Genomic DNA, 17611 nt, shown 5'->3' with positions numbered 1-17611 from the left:
CCTTTGCCTGGGACCAGACCTTCCTTGGACTCCTTCCCTCCTGAACTGAGGCTTCCAGACCCCATAGGCCTCAGCCTTCCCTGCGCTGGGGGTTGCCAGGCCTCCAGGGCTGACCTGAAGTCTTCAGGTTCACCTGAGCTCCACCCCCCTGTGTCGCATGGGGAGGACTTGTATCTCCAGGTTGGCTCAGGGTGCCCTGAGCAGGTGAGAAAGAATGATTTGAGAATACCCCCTTGAGCTAAGGTTTCTGTTTCTGTTTCCAACCATTCACTAGACTTTGTGTTTTTATGTGAATGACCTGCTGTCAGAGTCTGTGGTTGCTGACGTCACTGGGGTCTTGCCCTCTAGGGCATCACCAGGGGCTGTCCCATGGTCTTGGGTCTGGGGTGCCACTGAGCTGGCATCCCCATCTGCCCTTCTTCGGCGACAAAATGGCTCTCTGGGGTCTCCTGGGCTCTGCGCCTGCCCGGCATGATTCTCAGTCCCCAGCCATCCAGCAATGGCCTTTGAGCTGAGCCCCACTTCAACCATCAGTTAAGGTCGATTTGATTCCCCTCTCCCTTGTTCCTGATATAGATCTTCGCTCACCCTTTCTTCCCTAGCCGGGGGGCGGGGAGCCATTATTAAGTAGTGGGTTGACATAGCAGCCGGCACAGCGATTTCTTCAAGTAGCTCTTTTATTAAGATAAGCTGGAATAGAACTGACTGCGAACAGCTCAGCCGGCCTGTATTTATAGGCAGCCGGCTGTCAACATTGTAACCACAACAGCTCAGAGTTCCCGCCTAAACTAACTGCCGCGGACCTGAGTGAAAACTACCTACAGACCTGAGTGAAAACTATATACAGTATCCCCCTGTTGGCCCAGGGTGAACTACACTACATAACACCCCTCCCCACCGAGATAAGGCGTTAGTTACAATCGTAATGGTTTCCTTATATACAGCACTACGCGTAATGGTTCAATTAGGCACAAAAGCATATCGGTTACATTTCCCATACTTAGACCAACAGTGATACCTGTCCAACAACGTAGTCCTTTAAATGAGTTGGGCGCTTGGAAACTCTGCCAGACCGCCGGGGACTGGTAGCCAAGTCCGGAGGGCCATACAGTTCTCGCTGAGGCTGTGGTGCGACCCTAGGTGGCGTTGGAACCAACTCCCCTGGATCCGCTGCTGTGGGTGGAGCCTCCGCAAGTGGAGTGGTCTGAGTCTGTTCTGAGACGGCTTGGTTCGGCTCCACGCTGGCAGTTTGCGAGGGAGGTGTAGGTGGGGCCTCGCCATCTGTACGTGTCTCTTCTGGAGCCGCAAGCGCAGTTGGGGGCACCTCGGTAGTGTCTAAGTCGCCAACCCTGCGCCTAAGCTGGTCTATGTGCCGTCGCCACAAACGTCCGTCTTCGAGTGCCACCTGGTACGAGCGAGGTCCAGTGACTCCCACTACTGTGTCTGGCACCCAAGGAATGTCCCCCACATAGTTCCGGGCAAAGACCAGGTTTCCTGGGACAAATGACCATGGTGCGTTGGCACAGCCTGGGGGTTCAGCCACGGCAAAGTCTGGGTGTAGCCGGTCGAGCGGTGACCTGAGGCGGCGGCCCATAAGCAGTTCAGCAGGACTCCTCCCTGTGGCCGCATGAGGAGTGATGTGCTGCACGAACAAGTATTCGGCGACCCGCTCATGCCAGTCTCCCCGGTCCAGGCGCGCCAGTGCCTCTTTTGTCGAGCGCACCATTCTTTCCGCTTGCCCGTTGCTGGATGGATGAATGAAAAGGTGCCGTTAGGGCATGGCGGATGCCCAGTCCCAAAAGATACCGCTCAAACGTGCCTGACGTGAACTGCGGTCCGTTGTCAGAGACAAGGACATCAGGACACCCATGCGTTGCAAACAGGCCTCGCAGCACCCGGATGACAGCTTCGGTAGTGGTGGAGGGCATCAGGGCGACCTCCAGCCATTTGGAATAGGCGTCCACCACTACCATAAAGGTCCGGCCGTGAAAGGGGCCAGCCAGATCGATGTGCACCCTCGACCAGGGTGTCTTTGGCGTCTCCCAGGTGTGTCCCTTAGCTGCCGGTGGTGCAGGCCTCGACTCTTGGCACGCTTGACAGGCGGATACCCAGGCAGTGATGGCATCGTCCATATTAGGCCACCAGACGTAACACCGAGCCAACGCCTTCATTTTGACAATTCCCGGGTGGCCAACGTGCAGAGCCTCCAGGACGCGCTGACGGAGTCCCTGGGGAATCACGACGCGGTCTCCCCACAGCAGACAGCCGCGATGAGCTGAGAGTTCATGTTGTCTGGTTGCGAAGGGCTGGAACTCCGATGCAAAAGGCCCTTGTGGCCACCCCCTCCACACCCAGTTGAGCACCCGGCTGATGGTGCGATCCTGGGCAGACGCGGAGGCCACAGTGGCAGCCGATACAGGCGCTGCCGGAAGATCCTCAATCAGGAGGAGCGATGAAGCTGGAGCCGGGTCTTCCACAAATGCTGGAAGAGGGCAACGGCTGAGGGCGTCGGCATGGCCCATCGATTTCCCCGGGCGATGGATGAGCCGGTAATGGTAGGCAGCCAGGAAAACAGTCCATCGCAGCATGCGTGGTGAGAGGACCGGTGGAGTTGGACGATCACCGGCGAGGAGGCCCAGGAGTGGCTTGTGGTCAGTGATGAGGTCAAAAGTCCTGCCATAGAGGTATTCATGGAACCTCTTCACTCCAGCCACAAGTGCCAATGCCTCCTTGTCGAGCTGGCTGTAATTCCGTTCCGTCGGAGATAGTGTCCTGGAAAAGTAGGCGAGCGGTGCTTCTCTTCCATCTGGGAAACGGTGACTAAGGACAGCACCGATGCCAAAAGGTGAGGCGTCGCAGGCAAGGACCAGCGGCCTGGATTCACTGTACTGTACCAGCACACTGTCTGAAGAAAGGAGAGCCTTGACCGCGTTGAAGGCCGCCGTCTCTCGATGACCCCAGGCCCAAGGCGTCTTAGTGCTAAGGAGTCGGTGAAGAGGCTCAGCCACAGTGGCTTTGTGGGGCAGGAACATGTTATAAAAGTTCAGCAGCCCCAGGAATGCCTGCAACTCCGTTTTGTCCTTTGGGGTGGGGGCCTGCTGGATAGCGCGGATCTTGGATGTGGTTGGATGAAGGCCGGAGGCATCGATAAGATAGCCCAGGAACTCTACCTGTGGAACGGCAATCAGGCACTTCTCCCTCTTTACCTTGAGCCCGGCCTCCTGGAACCTGGTCAGCACGGCACGGAGGCGCTCGAACAGCTGCTGGTGTGATTCTGCAGACACCAAGACGTCATCAAAATATGGTACCACGCCCGGAAGCCCTTGCAGGAGACGCTCCATAAGGCTTTGGAAGATGCCAGGAGCCACACTCACCCCGAACTGCAACCGGCGGCAACGGAATGCCCCCCGGTGGGTGACGATCGTCTGGGCTTCAGCAGTGGCATCATCGACTGGCAGTTGTTGATAGGCTTGGGCAAGGTCCAGCTTAGCGAAGACCTTACCCTCACCCAGGGAATGCAGCAGGTGTTGGACAACAGGAACCGGATAAGCGTGCTGCTGAAGTGCCTTGTTGATTGTGCACTTGTAGTCAGCGCAGATTCTCACCGACCCATCTGGCTTGACAGGCGTGACGATGGGGGTTTCCACTTTGCGTGGTCAACGGGCTCCAAAACTCCTTGGGCGATCAGTTTGTCCAGTTGTTCGTCCACCTTAGCCTTGAGAGCAAAGGGAACCCGGCGTGGCTTAAGCTTGATGGGGGCGACTTGTGGATCAAGGCTAAAGGAGATGGGCGTACCAGTATATTGTCCCAAGGTGCCGTCAAAAACCTCGGCAAAGTCTTTGACCAGACCCTCAGTCTCTGCGTTAGAGATGCAGTTGATGCCGGTGACTTCCAGGCCGAGGGCATCAAACCAGTCTAGCCCTAGGAGGCTTGGCCGCTGACCTTCGACCACCACCAACCGGAGCAGGCCCGAAAAATCCTTGAAGGCGATCCGGAACCGGCCAACGCCTACCACGGGAATGTTGTTTCCCTGGTAGTCTCTCAGGTGTACGCGGTGAGAGTCGAGTTGCCTTTTGGATACTCTGGGTACCAGTCTTTTGATGGTGCTCCATGACACGACGGACAGGGCAGACCCGGTGTCGATCTCCATGTCACATGGAGCTCCTTCAATGAGCACCGTGACGTTCAGCTTGCGTCGCGTAGACGAGTCGGTTTGGCCAATCGTGGTTCCAGACGGGCAGCGGCAGTTGGTGAGAGCGAAACAACTTTCCTTGGCAGACTGGAGTGAAGACTTGAACTTGCGAGTCGATGAAGGGGGGTGTCAGACGGAGCCGATCGGCAGACCTTAGCGATGTGGCCCCTTCTGGAACACCTCCTACAGATGGCGTCTCTGAATCGACACTTGGCACGGGAATGGTCGCCTCCGCAGCCAGCACATTCCGGTTGGCCCTTGGACTTCTGTTGGAGCTTCCTGCGCTCCCGCTTTGTCTGGTGCACGTCATCGTCTTCACTGGAGGATGCCTCATCACTGCTGGCCTCTTCATGATGCACCGGAACTGGCCCCCTAGCAAGACGCGGGCTGCTGGACTTGCGGATCTCCTGGGCGGAGCGTTCAGCAGCTTCTGAGGCCACAGCCTCCTCAATGGCTTTCTGTAGCGTGAGGTCTGGCTTGGCTAGGAGACGCCGTTGCAGATGGATGTCCCGGACCCCGCAGACGATTCGATCCATCAGGGCATCGTCTAAGTCTCGGAGCTCACAGTGCATTGCAGCCTGTCGCAGGGCGGTGGCGTAGTTGTTGATTGACTCCCCCTCTGCCTGGTTCCGGTGGTAGAACGCATGGCGGGCAGCAATCTTGGACGGCTTTGGTGCGTAGTGGTTGCGGAGCTTCTCTTGGATCGTGTCCCATGGTGTTGCCTGGACTGCTTCAGGCGCAACCAATGCTCGGGCCGTCTCAAACACCTCAGGCCCACAGAGGCTGAGGAATAGGCCCCGCTTCCGATCCACTGATACTGCTGTCAGCTCGTTGGCTTGGAGGTAGCAGTCGAACCGAGCGAGGTAGGAGTCCCATGACTCAGAGGATGGCGCAAACGGCGGTAGAGGCACAAATGAAGCCATGATTCCGATGCCGGCGTGAAGGGCGATGGATGGAACACAGTGCTCTAGCCAGAACAGTCAGCTCTGAATTGGTTCTGCCCAGTGATTTCGCTCAGTGATTTCGCTCAGTGATTTCGCTCTGTGATTTAGCTCAGTTCAGAGGCTGGCCGCATCTGGCTGTGCTCTGATGTCCATCCAATCCCACCTTCGTCGCCAGTATTAAGTAGTGGGTTGACATAGCAGCCGGCACAGCGATTTCTTCAAGTAGCTCTTTTATTAAGATAAGCTGGAATAGAACTGACTGCGAACAGCTCAGCCGGCCTGTATTTATAGGCAGCCGGCTGTCAACATTGTAACCACAACAGCTCAGAGTTCCCGCCTAAACTAACTGCCGCGGACCTGAGTGAAAACTACCTACAGACCTGAGTGAAAACTATATACAGTATCCCCCTGTTGGCCCAGGGTGAACTACACTACATAACAGCCATTTTGCCATTTGCTTCAGGTGCCAACATGTCTTGGGCCAGCCCTGCTTGTGCGTCAGAGGAAACCTGGTCCCCAGCTATTGCAATTCATCCAGCTATTACTTATCTGTTTATGGCCCTGCCTGCTGCTCTGGCGAGCAGCCAGGATGGGCTGCTGAGGGAGCCAATTCTGGGGCAGCTGATCTGGAAGGACGGAAAGTCCCAGGGGGCCCTACCCTCCCTGGGCAGACTCCATTGCTGGAGCCCCTTACAAAAAAGTGCGGAGAGACAGGTCCTGCATTGGGAAGCTGTTCCCCTTGGGGGTGAGGGGCCCTGATTCCTGTGGCTATTCCATGCTGCATTCTGTGCATGCCCAGAAGCGGTCCTTTTCCATATTATTGCTGGGTGCTGAGCTCATTTCCCCTCCCGTGCAGGTGGGCAAGGAAGGCAAGCAGGCTCCCTTCCTTTCTTCCTCCCTCCCCAACTCAGTGATTTGGGGCCTTTTGTCCTCCCCCAGAGCTGAGAGGCACCTCCCTATCTTAGTGGTGGCAGAGCACTTGCTTGGCACGCAGAAGGCACCTGGATCAATCCCTGGTGAGGTCTAGGGTGGAATTTGAGAGCCCCCCACTGAAGGTTAAGAGCAGACGGTGCTGGATACGGTTTAGTGAAGTTAGGGAGGCCACTGTCCCACTTTAGAGAAGGCAGTCCTCTGTTTGAAGAGCTACCCAGTCCAATCCTAGTTTAGAGATAAAAAAAACCAGAAAAGGGGAGAGCATAGGTGGGGGGACGGGACTTGAAGCTGCCCATTCTACACTCAGCAGCATCAAGACAGCACAGTGAGCAGGAAAGATCCCAAGTCACCTAGTTATAGTCTTGCTCCCCACTATGAGGATATGTATTGTCCTTCAATTTAAATTATAGTAATTATTTCTAAATGTCCATGTAAATTACTTGTAAATTAGCACATGTACTTCTTTTTTTGCAAATCTGTGCCCTTGTTTTTTGTTTAAGTTTCTGGCAATGAGTAATAGGCCACCCTGAGAGAAATCCGTCTCATAATTGAATAAAAAAGCGGGAAACCCTTTTGCACCTTCACCCTGCGAACATGGCCTCTTACCCTGTGGCAGGCCGTGGGAAGAGTGGTGCATGTGGTATGTTCAGCCCACCTTGTAAGCAAGGCCCACTGGGCAGGGTCAGGGAGAGTTCGGGACTCAGTTTCCCCTTCGTTCCCTTTGGGGCATCCTGAAGGAACTTAAACGGGACACTGGTGGGAGGTGGCTCAGAGGTGAACTTCCTGTGGGGGGGGGGAATTCCTGTCAGAGGGCAGGTTGGAGTTGGGGGTGGGCAGGACTGTCTTCCTGCTTAAGGCCCAAGTGATCACAACTAATTATTATTGCTATTATTAATTTATTATTTGCATTCTGCACAATATTCTCCAGGCGATGTGCAATAAAAACTGCAAGACACAGTTAAAAAGCACAAATGCTTTAAAAAAAAACCAAAACAAACATAACGTGATACCAAATATACATTCCTGGCCAAGATCCAACCATCCAGCAGGGAAAGCTTGTTGGAACAAAAATGCATTCCGTTGTTTCCGGGAAGTGCAGATAGCGGGCGCCTGTCATATCTAGAAAGGGATGCTGTTTCACACAGGGGCCCACCCCTGCCAGTAACTCCAAGGTCACATCATCCTGGGTCTTTTCTCTGGCCCTCCCCCAGCACCCTTGTGGTATGTTTCATTAGTGTGAGTTGCCCAGAGCTGTGTACAGGGGAAGGACCATAGGACAGCTGCTTTGCATGCAGAAGGCCCCGGGTACAATCCCCATTGGCACCTCCAGGCGAAACCGTCAGGGAGCAGCAGGCGATGCTGCTGCACCTGAAACATCCTCCAGGTGTTGTCCAGCTCCTATTTTTGGCAGCCCTAACCGCTAGCCATGCTGGCTGGGCTCGATAGGAGCTGGAGACTAGCTTTACCTCCATCCCTCTGCAACTGAAGTCATAGAATCACAGAATTATAGAGTTGGAAGGGACCTCTAAGGGCCAACTTGTCCAACCCCCTGCAATGCAGGAATCACAGCTAAATGATCCCTGACAGATGGCCATCTAACCTCTATTAATAAACCTCCAGTGAATGAGTTTGCCGCCTTCTGAGGGAGTCTGTTCCACTGTCAAAAGAGCTCTTACCCTCAGAAAGTTCTTCCTAATGTTTATTTGGGATCACCTTTCTTGTCATTTGAATCTGTTGGTTTGGGTCCTGCCCTCTGGAGCAGCACAAAACAAGCTTGCTCCATCTTCTATGGGGCAGCCCTTCACATATGACTCTCCTCTCCATCCCCTCTTCTCCACACTAAACATCCCCAGTGCCTCAACCGTTCCTCATAAGGCTTGGTTTCCAGGCCTTTCATCATCTCGACCACCTTCCTCTGCACACCTTCTACCTTGCAAAATATCCTTCTTAAACTGTGGCTCCCAGAACTGGACACAGGACTCCAGGTGGGGTCTGACCAAGTGGTACTATGGGGTCCCACGACCTGGAATAAATTTGAGTTCCTGCTCTGAGCCTTCATGGGCATTTGGGTTCCTGACAGTTTCCTTGAACGTGCCTGCCTGCCCAGGCGCCATCCTAAGTTTCCCGTTCCCCTTTTTTCCCTTCCCAGCTCAGGGCCAAGGACAACAATTTCAGACTCTTGCATCGCAACCAGACGACGGGAGTTTACATAACCCCTCGTCTCGCACAAGGCACCAAATAGTGCTCGCTTACGTCAAGAATACTCTCCCGCTTCTCTTCTACATGCAGACACACAACACAACACCCACATGCCGCCGGCACTCGGGCTCAGCCCACCCGCCCACTCGCCTGCTCTCCGGAAGCCTGTTGTCTGGAGAGGGAGGCTGGCTAGCAGATGGCGGTGGCGGCAACCGACTTGGCCGGTTGCCGTGGAGATGGGCTTGGCAGGGGAGCCTCTCGTACAGCCGGAGGAGACACCAGGGCTGCCTGACTCCTGCCGCCGCCGCCACGGCTGTTGTCGGCCCTCGCAAAGGAGGCTGTCGTGACGGGCAGGCTGGGCGGCTGTTGCCTAGGCCGGTTGCCGTGGAAACGCTGGCCCAGGCTGGCTGATGGATTTGGAAGGAGATGGATTTGAAGCCTCTCAAAGTGTGCAAGCAGGAAGGGTGTGTGTTGCTGGGGGGCAGCAGGCAGAGAGGCCTTTGCATGAGGGGAGGAAAGGTAGTTTTGAAGGTCAAAGGTTAATCACTGGAATGGAGGGCACCTTGGGCTCTCCTGCAAGCCCAACTGCGAGTCTGTTTTATGAGCCAGGGCAATTGTTTCCCTAATTCCAGATCATGCAAGGAGTTGGTTATTGTTTATTGTAGGGGAAAGGCACTCTGCACATGTTCAGAAGGGCTTCTACTGTGGGGCGGACCCTGCCTCCAACTGTGCAGAGACACAAACTATCTGTGAGCATTTTGCAGTCCCTCCCAGGCTTCCTCAGGCAGGAATCCTCAGGCATGGGAACACCACCAACTTGGATGGCTCAAAAAGAGGAATAGACTAATTGATGGAAGAGGTTGGGGCTGTCAAGGGCTGCCAGCCACAACATTGTCTGTGTTCTGCCTTCTGAGTACCTGTCTCTGGGAATTGCAAGTGGGCAGAGTGGTCCTGCTTGCAAGCTTCCCCCAATGGGCATGTGAGAACAGGATGCTGGAATAGATGGGGCCCCCAATGGGCCTTATCCAGCTGGAGGGCTTGTCTTAGGTTCTTATGGAACCTTCCGGTCCAAAGGCAGTCTGCCTGGGTTCCTAGGTTCTTAGGGGCATCTAGCTACTGTGAAAACAGGCCCCTTCTGCAGGGCTTTTCATACATTCTAAGTCTACCCAGTGAGAAGTTCCTGATTGCAGGCCTGGCACACAGCAGATGGGGTCTCCAGTTTGGGGCATCTTTGTGATAGCGCATTGGCTAGCCTCCCTTCCCCACTGGCTCCAGTCAGTGCAGCTGTATGTCCTGGGTCCGATGGGAGCTGTAATCCAAAGCAGCTGGAGGGCTGGCCTAGATGAGGTCATGGAGACTCCCCTGGCTTCCTCTACCTTCTGCTTTGCCCAGTTAAAAATGGTTTCTCTTTTGAAAGCCATATGATGACAGTTTATTGACAAGCTGGAAGGTGTGCAGAGGAGGGCAACCGAGATGATACTTGGTCTGGAAACCAAGCCGAATGAAGAACGGTTATGGGAGCATGTTTAGCTAGGAGAAGACTGAGAGGTGATAGAATAGCGTCTTCAAATATGTGAAGGAGTAGTCCATGAAAGATGGAGCAAGCTTTTCTCCTGCTCCAGAGGGTAGGACCCACACCAATGGACTCAAATGGCAAGAAAGGAGATCCGGAATAAACATTTGGAAGACCTTTCCGGTGGTAAGAGCTCTTTGACAGTGGAACAGACTCCCCTGGAAGGTGTTGGACTCTCCTCCGTTGGAGGTTTTTAAACAGAAGTTAGATGGCCATCTCTCAGGGATTCTTTAACTGTGACTCTTGCATTGCAGGGGTTGGTTTGGATGACCCTTAGGGTTACCTTCCAATTCTATCATCAGCGCTCCTTGAAGTTGGTTCTGACTCCGTTATTCCTTCTGTCCCTCCCCCCTCCCCTTTTCTCATTTGCTGATATTATATTGCTGCTGTTTTCATATCTTCATTTTAGTGTTTCCTTGGTGCTTTTAAAATGCAGTTTTATTTGCCATGTTTTAAATTATGGCCTTTTGCCACCTTTAAGGTCCCACTAGGGAAGAGTATGAATATTTTAATAAAAGTAGAACAACATTTTTTGCTGTTCCCAGGTAGGCTTCAGGAGCAGGAATTTTTTTGAGCCTCTTTGGGACTCATTGCCTGAACCCTTCTCTCTGCATTTTTGCTTAGACAAGACTACCTAGACATGTGGAATGCTGACATGTGCTTTGATCTGCTTTTGGTGTCTGGCTGATGTTAACTAAGGTGCTGGTGGACTCCGTAAGTTGGAGGTTTTTAAACAGAGGTTCGACAGCCATCTGCCAGGGATTCTTTAGCATTGCAGGGAGTAGGACTAGATGATTCTTTGGGTCCCTTCGAATCCTGCGATGCTGATTCTATGACTATAGGGAACATATAGCAGTTTGTTCTTCCCTCTCCATATTATCCTCACAACAACCTTGTGAGGTACGTCAAGCTGAGGGTGTGTGACTGGCTCAAGGTGAATTTAGTGGTCAAGGCTGGATTTGAGCCCTGATTTCTCTGTTCTTAGTCTGACACCTCACCCACTATGCCACATGTGTCACCAGTCCATATGAGCAACTTGCCAAGTAGGTCTTTTGTGACTCCCTCCACCCTCCCGCTATCTCCTCCTCAGGCCCCCCATCCCATGCCATGTGGCAAACAGGGGAGGATGTTTCAGAAGCTACTGGGCCTGCCTCTGAGGGCTCCTTCGGCCTGTCTCTCTCCTGTTTTTCCAAGTGGCAGCCGGATGTTCCCCTGGCACTGCCTATATTTAAACCAACAGCCTTGGGTCAGGTCATTTGCATCCTTGCCCACGAAGAAGCCTTTGTCAAGGACGGGTGTGTAGGCGTCATGCTCTAGTAAGATAGCTAGGAGGGTGTCAGGGGGGCTCCTCTCTTGCTAATTGGGGGCCCCATTGCTTCATCCCAACATCTTGTGACATACTGAGGTGTTGAACGGGGTTCCCGTAAAGGATGAACAAGCCAGAAATTCTGCTGGGTTGCCTGCCTATCCGAATCCCTCCCCATGTAATACAATAATTCATCATGTGAAAAGAAGGGGTGGGAGCTGCAGCAACCCAACATGTCCATGGGCCTCTCCAAGCCACTTTCTAAGAATGAGGGGAAACTGCATTGTTTAAAAACACGTGAGAGTCCCAGGGTGACCTTGGGTTGGCCACTGGCTCGGCTTTACCTACTTGAAAGGGTTGTTGTAAGATAACATGTGTGTGCGTTTGTGTGTGTGCATGGATGTGCGTGTGTGTGCCGGGCAGGGTGTGGGGAACAACACCATGTTTGCTGCTTTGAGCTCCTGAGAGGAAAGACGGGATAGGAATGAAATAAATAAACCTGAGCCTTTTGCCCCTTTTCTCAAGCATCTTGAGAACTGGGTCAGGTATTCCCTGACCTGGGCTCCACCAGTTCAGGCCAACTCAGCTTCAGCACTTGCTTGTGTGTTCCTCCCTCCGTCTGTTTCTCTTTCTCCCTCTTTGTGTTTTTGCACCAGTCTCTCTCTCCCTCCCTCCCCCTGCCCATGGGCAAGGCCTGAGCAGTGCCCACCTGCCTTCCCCCTCCCATTAGCTGCATCCTCTGTGATGGGTGCTGCTTTGGGGCTGAGCTGTTTCCATCATTGCAGAGGGCGCTCTGGGGCCAGGCAGCTTGGCTGTTCCCTGCAAGGTCAGCCCAAGGTCGCCTGCCAAGTAGGCTGCCAGGAGAGGGAATGTGCATGGGATGGGAAGAAAACCCTTCCTCCTCATCCCTCTTCTTCATCTTCTTCCTCCTGCTTCTGTTCCCCTTCCCTTTCCTGTGGATCATCTCCTTGGGCACGGCTCCAGACTCTTCCTTGCTGCTACTGTGCCCATCAGGCACCACCAGTTGGCATCAGGAGGGCTCCCCTGGCATGTGCTGGAGAGTTCGGCTATGTTCAGAGCCAGTTCAGAACTGTTTCTGAAAGGGAGAGGGCAGAACACACAGCCTCTGTACTTGGGGTGGTGGTGGTGGTTACACAAACACACACTTATTCAGTCCAGGCCTTGCACATCGGGACATAGGAGGGTCCCTTGTCCAGAGTCAGACCATCTCACTCTGTATTGTCTACATACGTGGACTGGCAGCCGTTTCTCAGTTTCAGACGGGTCTTTCTCAGCACCACCTGCAGATAGGATCATAGGATGTTGCCTTATAGTGAGTCTGGCCATTGGGTCCATCCAGCTCACTATTGTCTAGACCAGCGGTTCTCAACCTGAGGGTGCCCAGATGTTGTTGGACTACAACTCCCATCATCCCTGACCACTGATCATGCTGGCTGGGAATGATGGGAGTTGTAGTCCAACAACATCTGGGGACCCACAGGTTGAGAAACACTGGTCTAGACTGATTGGCAGTGGCTGTCCAGGATTTCAGACAAAGCGATCTCCCAGCTCTACCTGGAGATGCTGTTAGAACTGAAACTGGAACTTTCTGCATGTAAAACAGGTGCCCTTCCCCATGCGAGGATAGAACCTGGGAGGATCTTCTGCATCTGTGTGTGTGTGTGTGTGTGCGCGCGCATCTGCCCATGAACCAGGGTGGCCTTTGGAAGCTGCCCTCTCAAAGGGGCCACGTGGCATCTCTATGTCTTCTCTGATTGCCCCCGAGGTGTGACTGGGGCATTGTCTGTGCTGGGGGGACGACGACTCTGTGGTGGAATTGAGGAGGGAAAGCCCAAAGTCTGCCACGCAGTAAAGGTCTAATTCTGCACCAGGAGAAAATTGTGCAAAATAAAGGCAGTTGTGCATTCCCACCGAGACTTTGGGCTCTTCCACACCAGGCATCTAAGTTGGGGGAAATGCCATGGTTCATGGAGGAGTGGGCTATCTAGCCATGATGGCTATACTGTGCCTCCACAGCTCGAGGCAGCCATGCTTCTAATGCCATTTGTGGAAACCACAGGAGGCAAAAGGCCTCTTGTGCTCTTACTGGCTTCCCATTGGGGCATCTGGTTGGCCACTGTGAGAACAGGATGCTGGACTAGATGGGGTCATTGGCTTGATCCAGCAAGGCTCTTCTGATGTTCTTTTGCTTCATTGTTGTGGCTCATCCAGATGACTGACATTTCCCTATGGCTCTTCCATCATTCCAACCTGCAGAAAATCGGGTCGTCCCCCCCCCCCCGTAAGCCTGCAAGTTGGAATGGCTCTCTGGGCAATTTGCTCTTCTTTCCAAAGAGGTTCAGACTTGCCCTGTGACGTCTGGGGCAGGTGGACCTGTTGTTGTTCTTCAGGACGCCTTTGCTGCGTCTTCTCCTCTGGGCATCATTTTCTGTTTCCTTCTTTTAGTCAATCTTTTAATTAGCGCTGAACACTTTCTAGGCTATATTTTATATCTCCGCGCAATGGTGTTTAAATGAAAGCGTGTGACAGCGCTAATTAAAGAAAGGCTATTTGAAAAACCAAAACGATGTTGCCTTAGAAATCTGTTCCGTTTGTTTTTCGGTGAATTTAAAAGCAGACTGGTGGTTGTATCTAGTGTTACTCCTACTCAGAGTAGACCCATTGAAACGAATTAACATGACTAAGACAGGTCCATTGATTTCAGTGGGCCTACTTTGAGCAGAACCTAGTTGAACCATGCATGGAGAAAGGGGGCGGAGAAAAGTTTTCCTCCCTCTCTCACAACACTGGAACTTGTGGACTTTCAACAAAGCTGAATGCTGGAAGATTCAGGAGAGGGGGCAAAAGAACGTCCTTCTTCACACAGTGTATGGATAAACTGTGGAACTCCCTTCCACAAGAGGCACCAACTTGGATGGCTATAAAAGAGGATGAGGCAAATTCTTGCAGAGGGAGTGGAGGGCTACTGATGGCTACTAACTCTGATGGCTATGCTTGACCACAGTTGGAGGCAGCTATGCTTCCGAATACCAGTTTCTGGAAACGGCAGTGGGGGAGGGGCCTCTTGCACTTGGGTCCTGCTAGTGGGTTTCCTGCAGGCATCTGGTTGGCCACTGGGAGAACAGGATGCTGGACTAGTTGGGCCATTGGCCTGATCCAGCAGACCCTTCTTATGTTTTTATGAATCACTTGATTATAACAAAAACCCAACCACTGAGTAGTGTCCCTCTCCTCCAAACAGGGTAAGCAGAACCCACCACATCTAGAAAGGAAGGGAAGCTTAACCCAGGCTTGGATCCAGGCCTCCGAGCATCCTGCCTCTAACTGTGGCTGCTCTTGATGTCCCAGCTGGGCAGGGAGGCAGGCCCTTTGCCTGCCCCTTGCTGAGTCTCTGCCTGGGCCTGACGCATGAGCCTGTTGTTGGGTGGGTGGGTATATTTCTCTGCAGATGGCAAGAGCTCAGAGTTTTCACCCAGATCTGTGCTAATTACTGCCACATTGTTTGTTGTCTTGCATTCATTATTTACATTCATTATTTTAGGGGTTTATTTTGTCACCAGTGTAGCATAGGGGTTGGGGAGGGGTGGAGTTTCCTCTCCGCCTCTTTGAGTTTCCTTTTGCTGATTTTGGAATTCCACCCCCATCCCCCACCCCTGGTGGAAATGCCAGTACTGCCATTCTGGTGCAATCTGCTGCTTCCCCAAAGCTGGTGGCAGGGTATGGCCCCTTTTCCATGCAAGTGCCACCTGGGTGGAGTGAAACTTCTTGCCCATCTCTCAAAGTGCCCCATCCAGCAGCTGTCCTAGTGCTCTGCATATGCGCAGAGACAGAACCAACAACTGTTAGGGGGAAGCTTGAGTCTCTTTCCACATCATAAAGCAGTTTCCAAGGTTTTAAGCTCCGGCACAGGAGTGGTTTAGCCTAGTTTCAGTTATCTATGTTTTGGTAACCACCAGATTAGATTACTGCCATTCATTGTAGACAGGGCTGCCTTTGAAGATGGTTTGGCAGCTGCAATTGCTAACTAGGACTCTGTGTCAGGATCATATCACGCTGGTGCTTCGCCACCTGTGTCGCCTTCTCTTCTGTTCCTGGGACCAGTTCAGAACACTAGCTTGGTCATTTAGGGCCCTTTATGGTTTGATAATTTGATGGAGGGGTTGGACTAGTTGACCCTGGGGTCCCACCCGTGCCTGAAATTCTATGATTCTGTGATCACCTGTCTCTGCAGGTGTGTGTCTCTTACCAGTGCATTGGGGATGAGGCTTCCCTCTTCTCACCTAAACATGACCCCTTTCTGCAGAATTAAGACGATGATGGAGAACCTGTGACACTCCAAATTCATCTTGGTCTTGGCAAAAAATCCATCCTGTTCACTGACCCTTGGAGCCTTGGTCAAAATGCTGTCCAATGGACATCCTTGTTACCCTAACCCTTTGTGACAGGGATGGGGCCCTCTGTAGGTTGTTGGACTCAAATATTGTTATGCAGGAGAGGACCATTGATGGCTACTAGCCATGATGGTTATGCTCTGCCACTGGTCAGAGGCAGAAATGTTACTGATGCCTGTTGCTGCAAATCGCAGGAGGAGCTCTGGTGCTTGGATCCTGCTTGCCAGTTTCCCACTGGCATCTGGGTGGCCACAAGGAGAACAGGATGTTGGACTGCATGGGCCCCCTTTGGCCTGATCTTGCCCTTGTGTTCTTAAGCCTGTCCTCTTTGCTATGTACCTAAGATGGTGGCTGGTGCTGGACTAGGTGGGTCATTGGCCTCATCCAGCCAGCTCTTCTTAGGTTCTTATGATTCATGGAGTAGAGGGCTATTGGTGGATAGAATAGTCAGGATGGCTATTCTTCTCTGAATGTCAATAGTTGGAAAAACAAAGGAGGGGAGAAGGCTGTTGTGCTCAAACCTTGCTTACTGGTTTTCCAATGAAGCGTCTGGTTTGCCACTGTGAGGACAACAGGATGCTGGACTTTCTGATCCAGCAACAGGGCTCCTCTTATATTCTTACGTCAGCCTCAGCCGGCATAGCCAGTGTCTAGGCATGCTGGGAGACCTAGTCCAGCAATATCTGGAGGGCCAGAGTTTCCCCATCCCTGCTGTGCAGGTCTTCATCAGAGGCCTTCTTCTCTCCCCTGGTTAACCTGGAAAAAGGGCCTTCTTCACTGTGGCTCCTGCTTGAGAAATGCTTTCCCCTTGACGCTCTCATGGTGGCAATGCCAGGCAAAGACTTTTGTTATCTGGCCAGACTTTATAATCTACACTGTTTTATCACTGTAAGGTGTGTGTGTGTGTGTGTGTGTGTGTGTGTGTGTATGAAAAAACACTTATAATGGCTGCTGTTTTCCTCTGTAGTTGGGGTTGTTTTTTTGGTATGCTTTTAAATGCTTTTAGCAATTGGACTTTGATTTATTGCAAACTGCCTTGGGGAAATCTATTTGATGGGTGGGATATCAACCCCCATAATAAATAATTAAAATCCATTGCGGGGCTGTGTGCTGTAGCTGAGTGGTGGAGCTCAGGCTTTGTATGCAGAATAGGAGCGGCAGAGGGGAGGGGGCACAGCGGCTTGCAGGGGAGCGAAAAAAGAGACCTGGACTGGTAGAGCAGTTGGCTGGAGGGTCTTGCCAGGCAAAGGGGGCCTCTGTGTTCCAGGATTCCCACCCCTTTTAGGATCCAGCCAGATGCCTCCAGGAAGCCCACAAGGAGGCCATGAGCACAAGAGACCTCCAGCTGGGACTTGGGGCAGGGGGGTGGGGCAGAGCTCAGTAGTGGAGCCCGACCTCTGCATGCTGAAAGTCTTAGGTTCAATCCCTGACGGCATCCGCTGGAAGAATGAGGAATATCTCTTGCCCTTCAGAGAACCACTGTCCATCTGTGTAGACAGTACTGAGCTTGATGACCAATAGCCTGACTCACTTGAAGACTGGTTCCTCAGTTCCTATGCCTCTTATCCTGAAATTGGTCACCATGACTAGTCAGCCATTGCTAGCTGTTGTCCTCTGTGAATTTGTTGGTTGGCTTCTTCATAAGAGAACTGTTTCATCTCCTTCTCGCAACAGCCTTCTGGGTATGCTTTTCGGACCTGGTGTCTCTTACCAGCGCATTGGGGGTGAGGCTTCCCTCCTCTCACCTAAACACGACCCCTTTCTGCAGAATTCCAAGCAGGGAATTCAAAACCTCATCCTCTTTCTTTCTTTCTTTCTTTCTTTCTTTCTACTAATTATAGACTGCCTTTCTTGACAAACTCTTCTCAAGGCAACAAATGCTAACAACAGAAGCAAAACATGCCAATAATACAACATTGTAGTAAAACCCCCTAAAATTCAGAAAATGCAAACAAAAATAAAAGCACAACAACGCTTTAGAATATGACTTGGCTGGGTAGGATGCTTTGTGATTCTTTGATGAGGCTGAGGCTGGCGATTCCTCTGGAGCGA

General features: G+C 52.4%; 1 protein-coding gene across 29 annotated transcripts in view; it reads left to right on the top strand.

Annotated features, from left to right (window-relative positions):
* The window catches only part of NRXN2 (neurexin 2), a 355283-nt gene that overhangs the window by 55927 nt on the left and 281745 nt on the right, over window positions 1–17611 (top strand). The gene's annotated exons all lie outside the window — the stretch shown is intronic.

This window comes from Podarcis bocagei (assembly GCF_964188305.1).
Source record: "Podarcis bocagei genome assembly, chromosome: 16".
In the NCBI taxonomy this organism is placed as follows: Eukaryota; Metazoa; Chordata; class Lepidosauria; order Squamata; family Lacertidae; genus Podarcis; species Podarcis bocagei.
The sequence above is the reverse complement of the archived record's forward strand: the minus strand, read 5'-3'. Positions and strand labels throughout refer to the sequence as shown.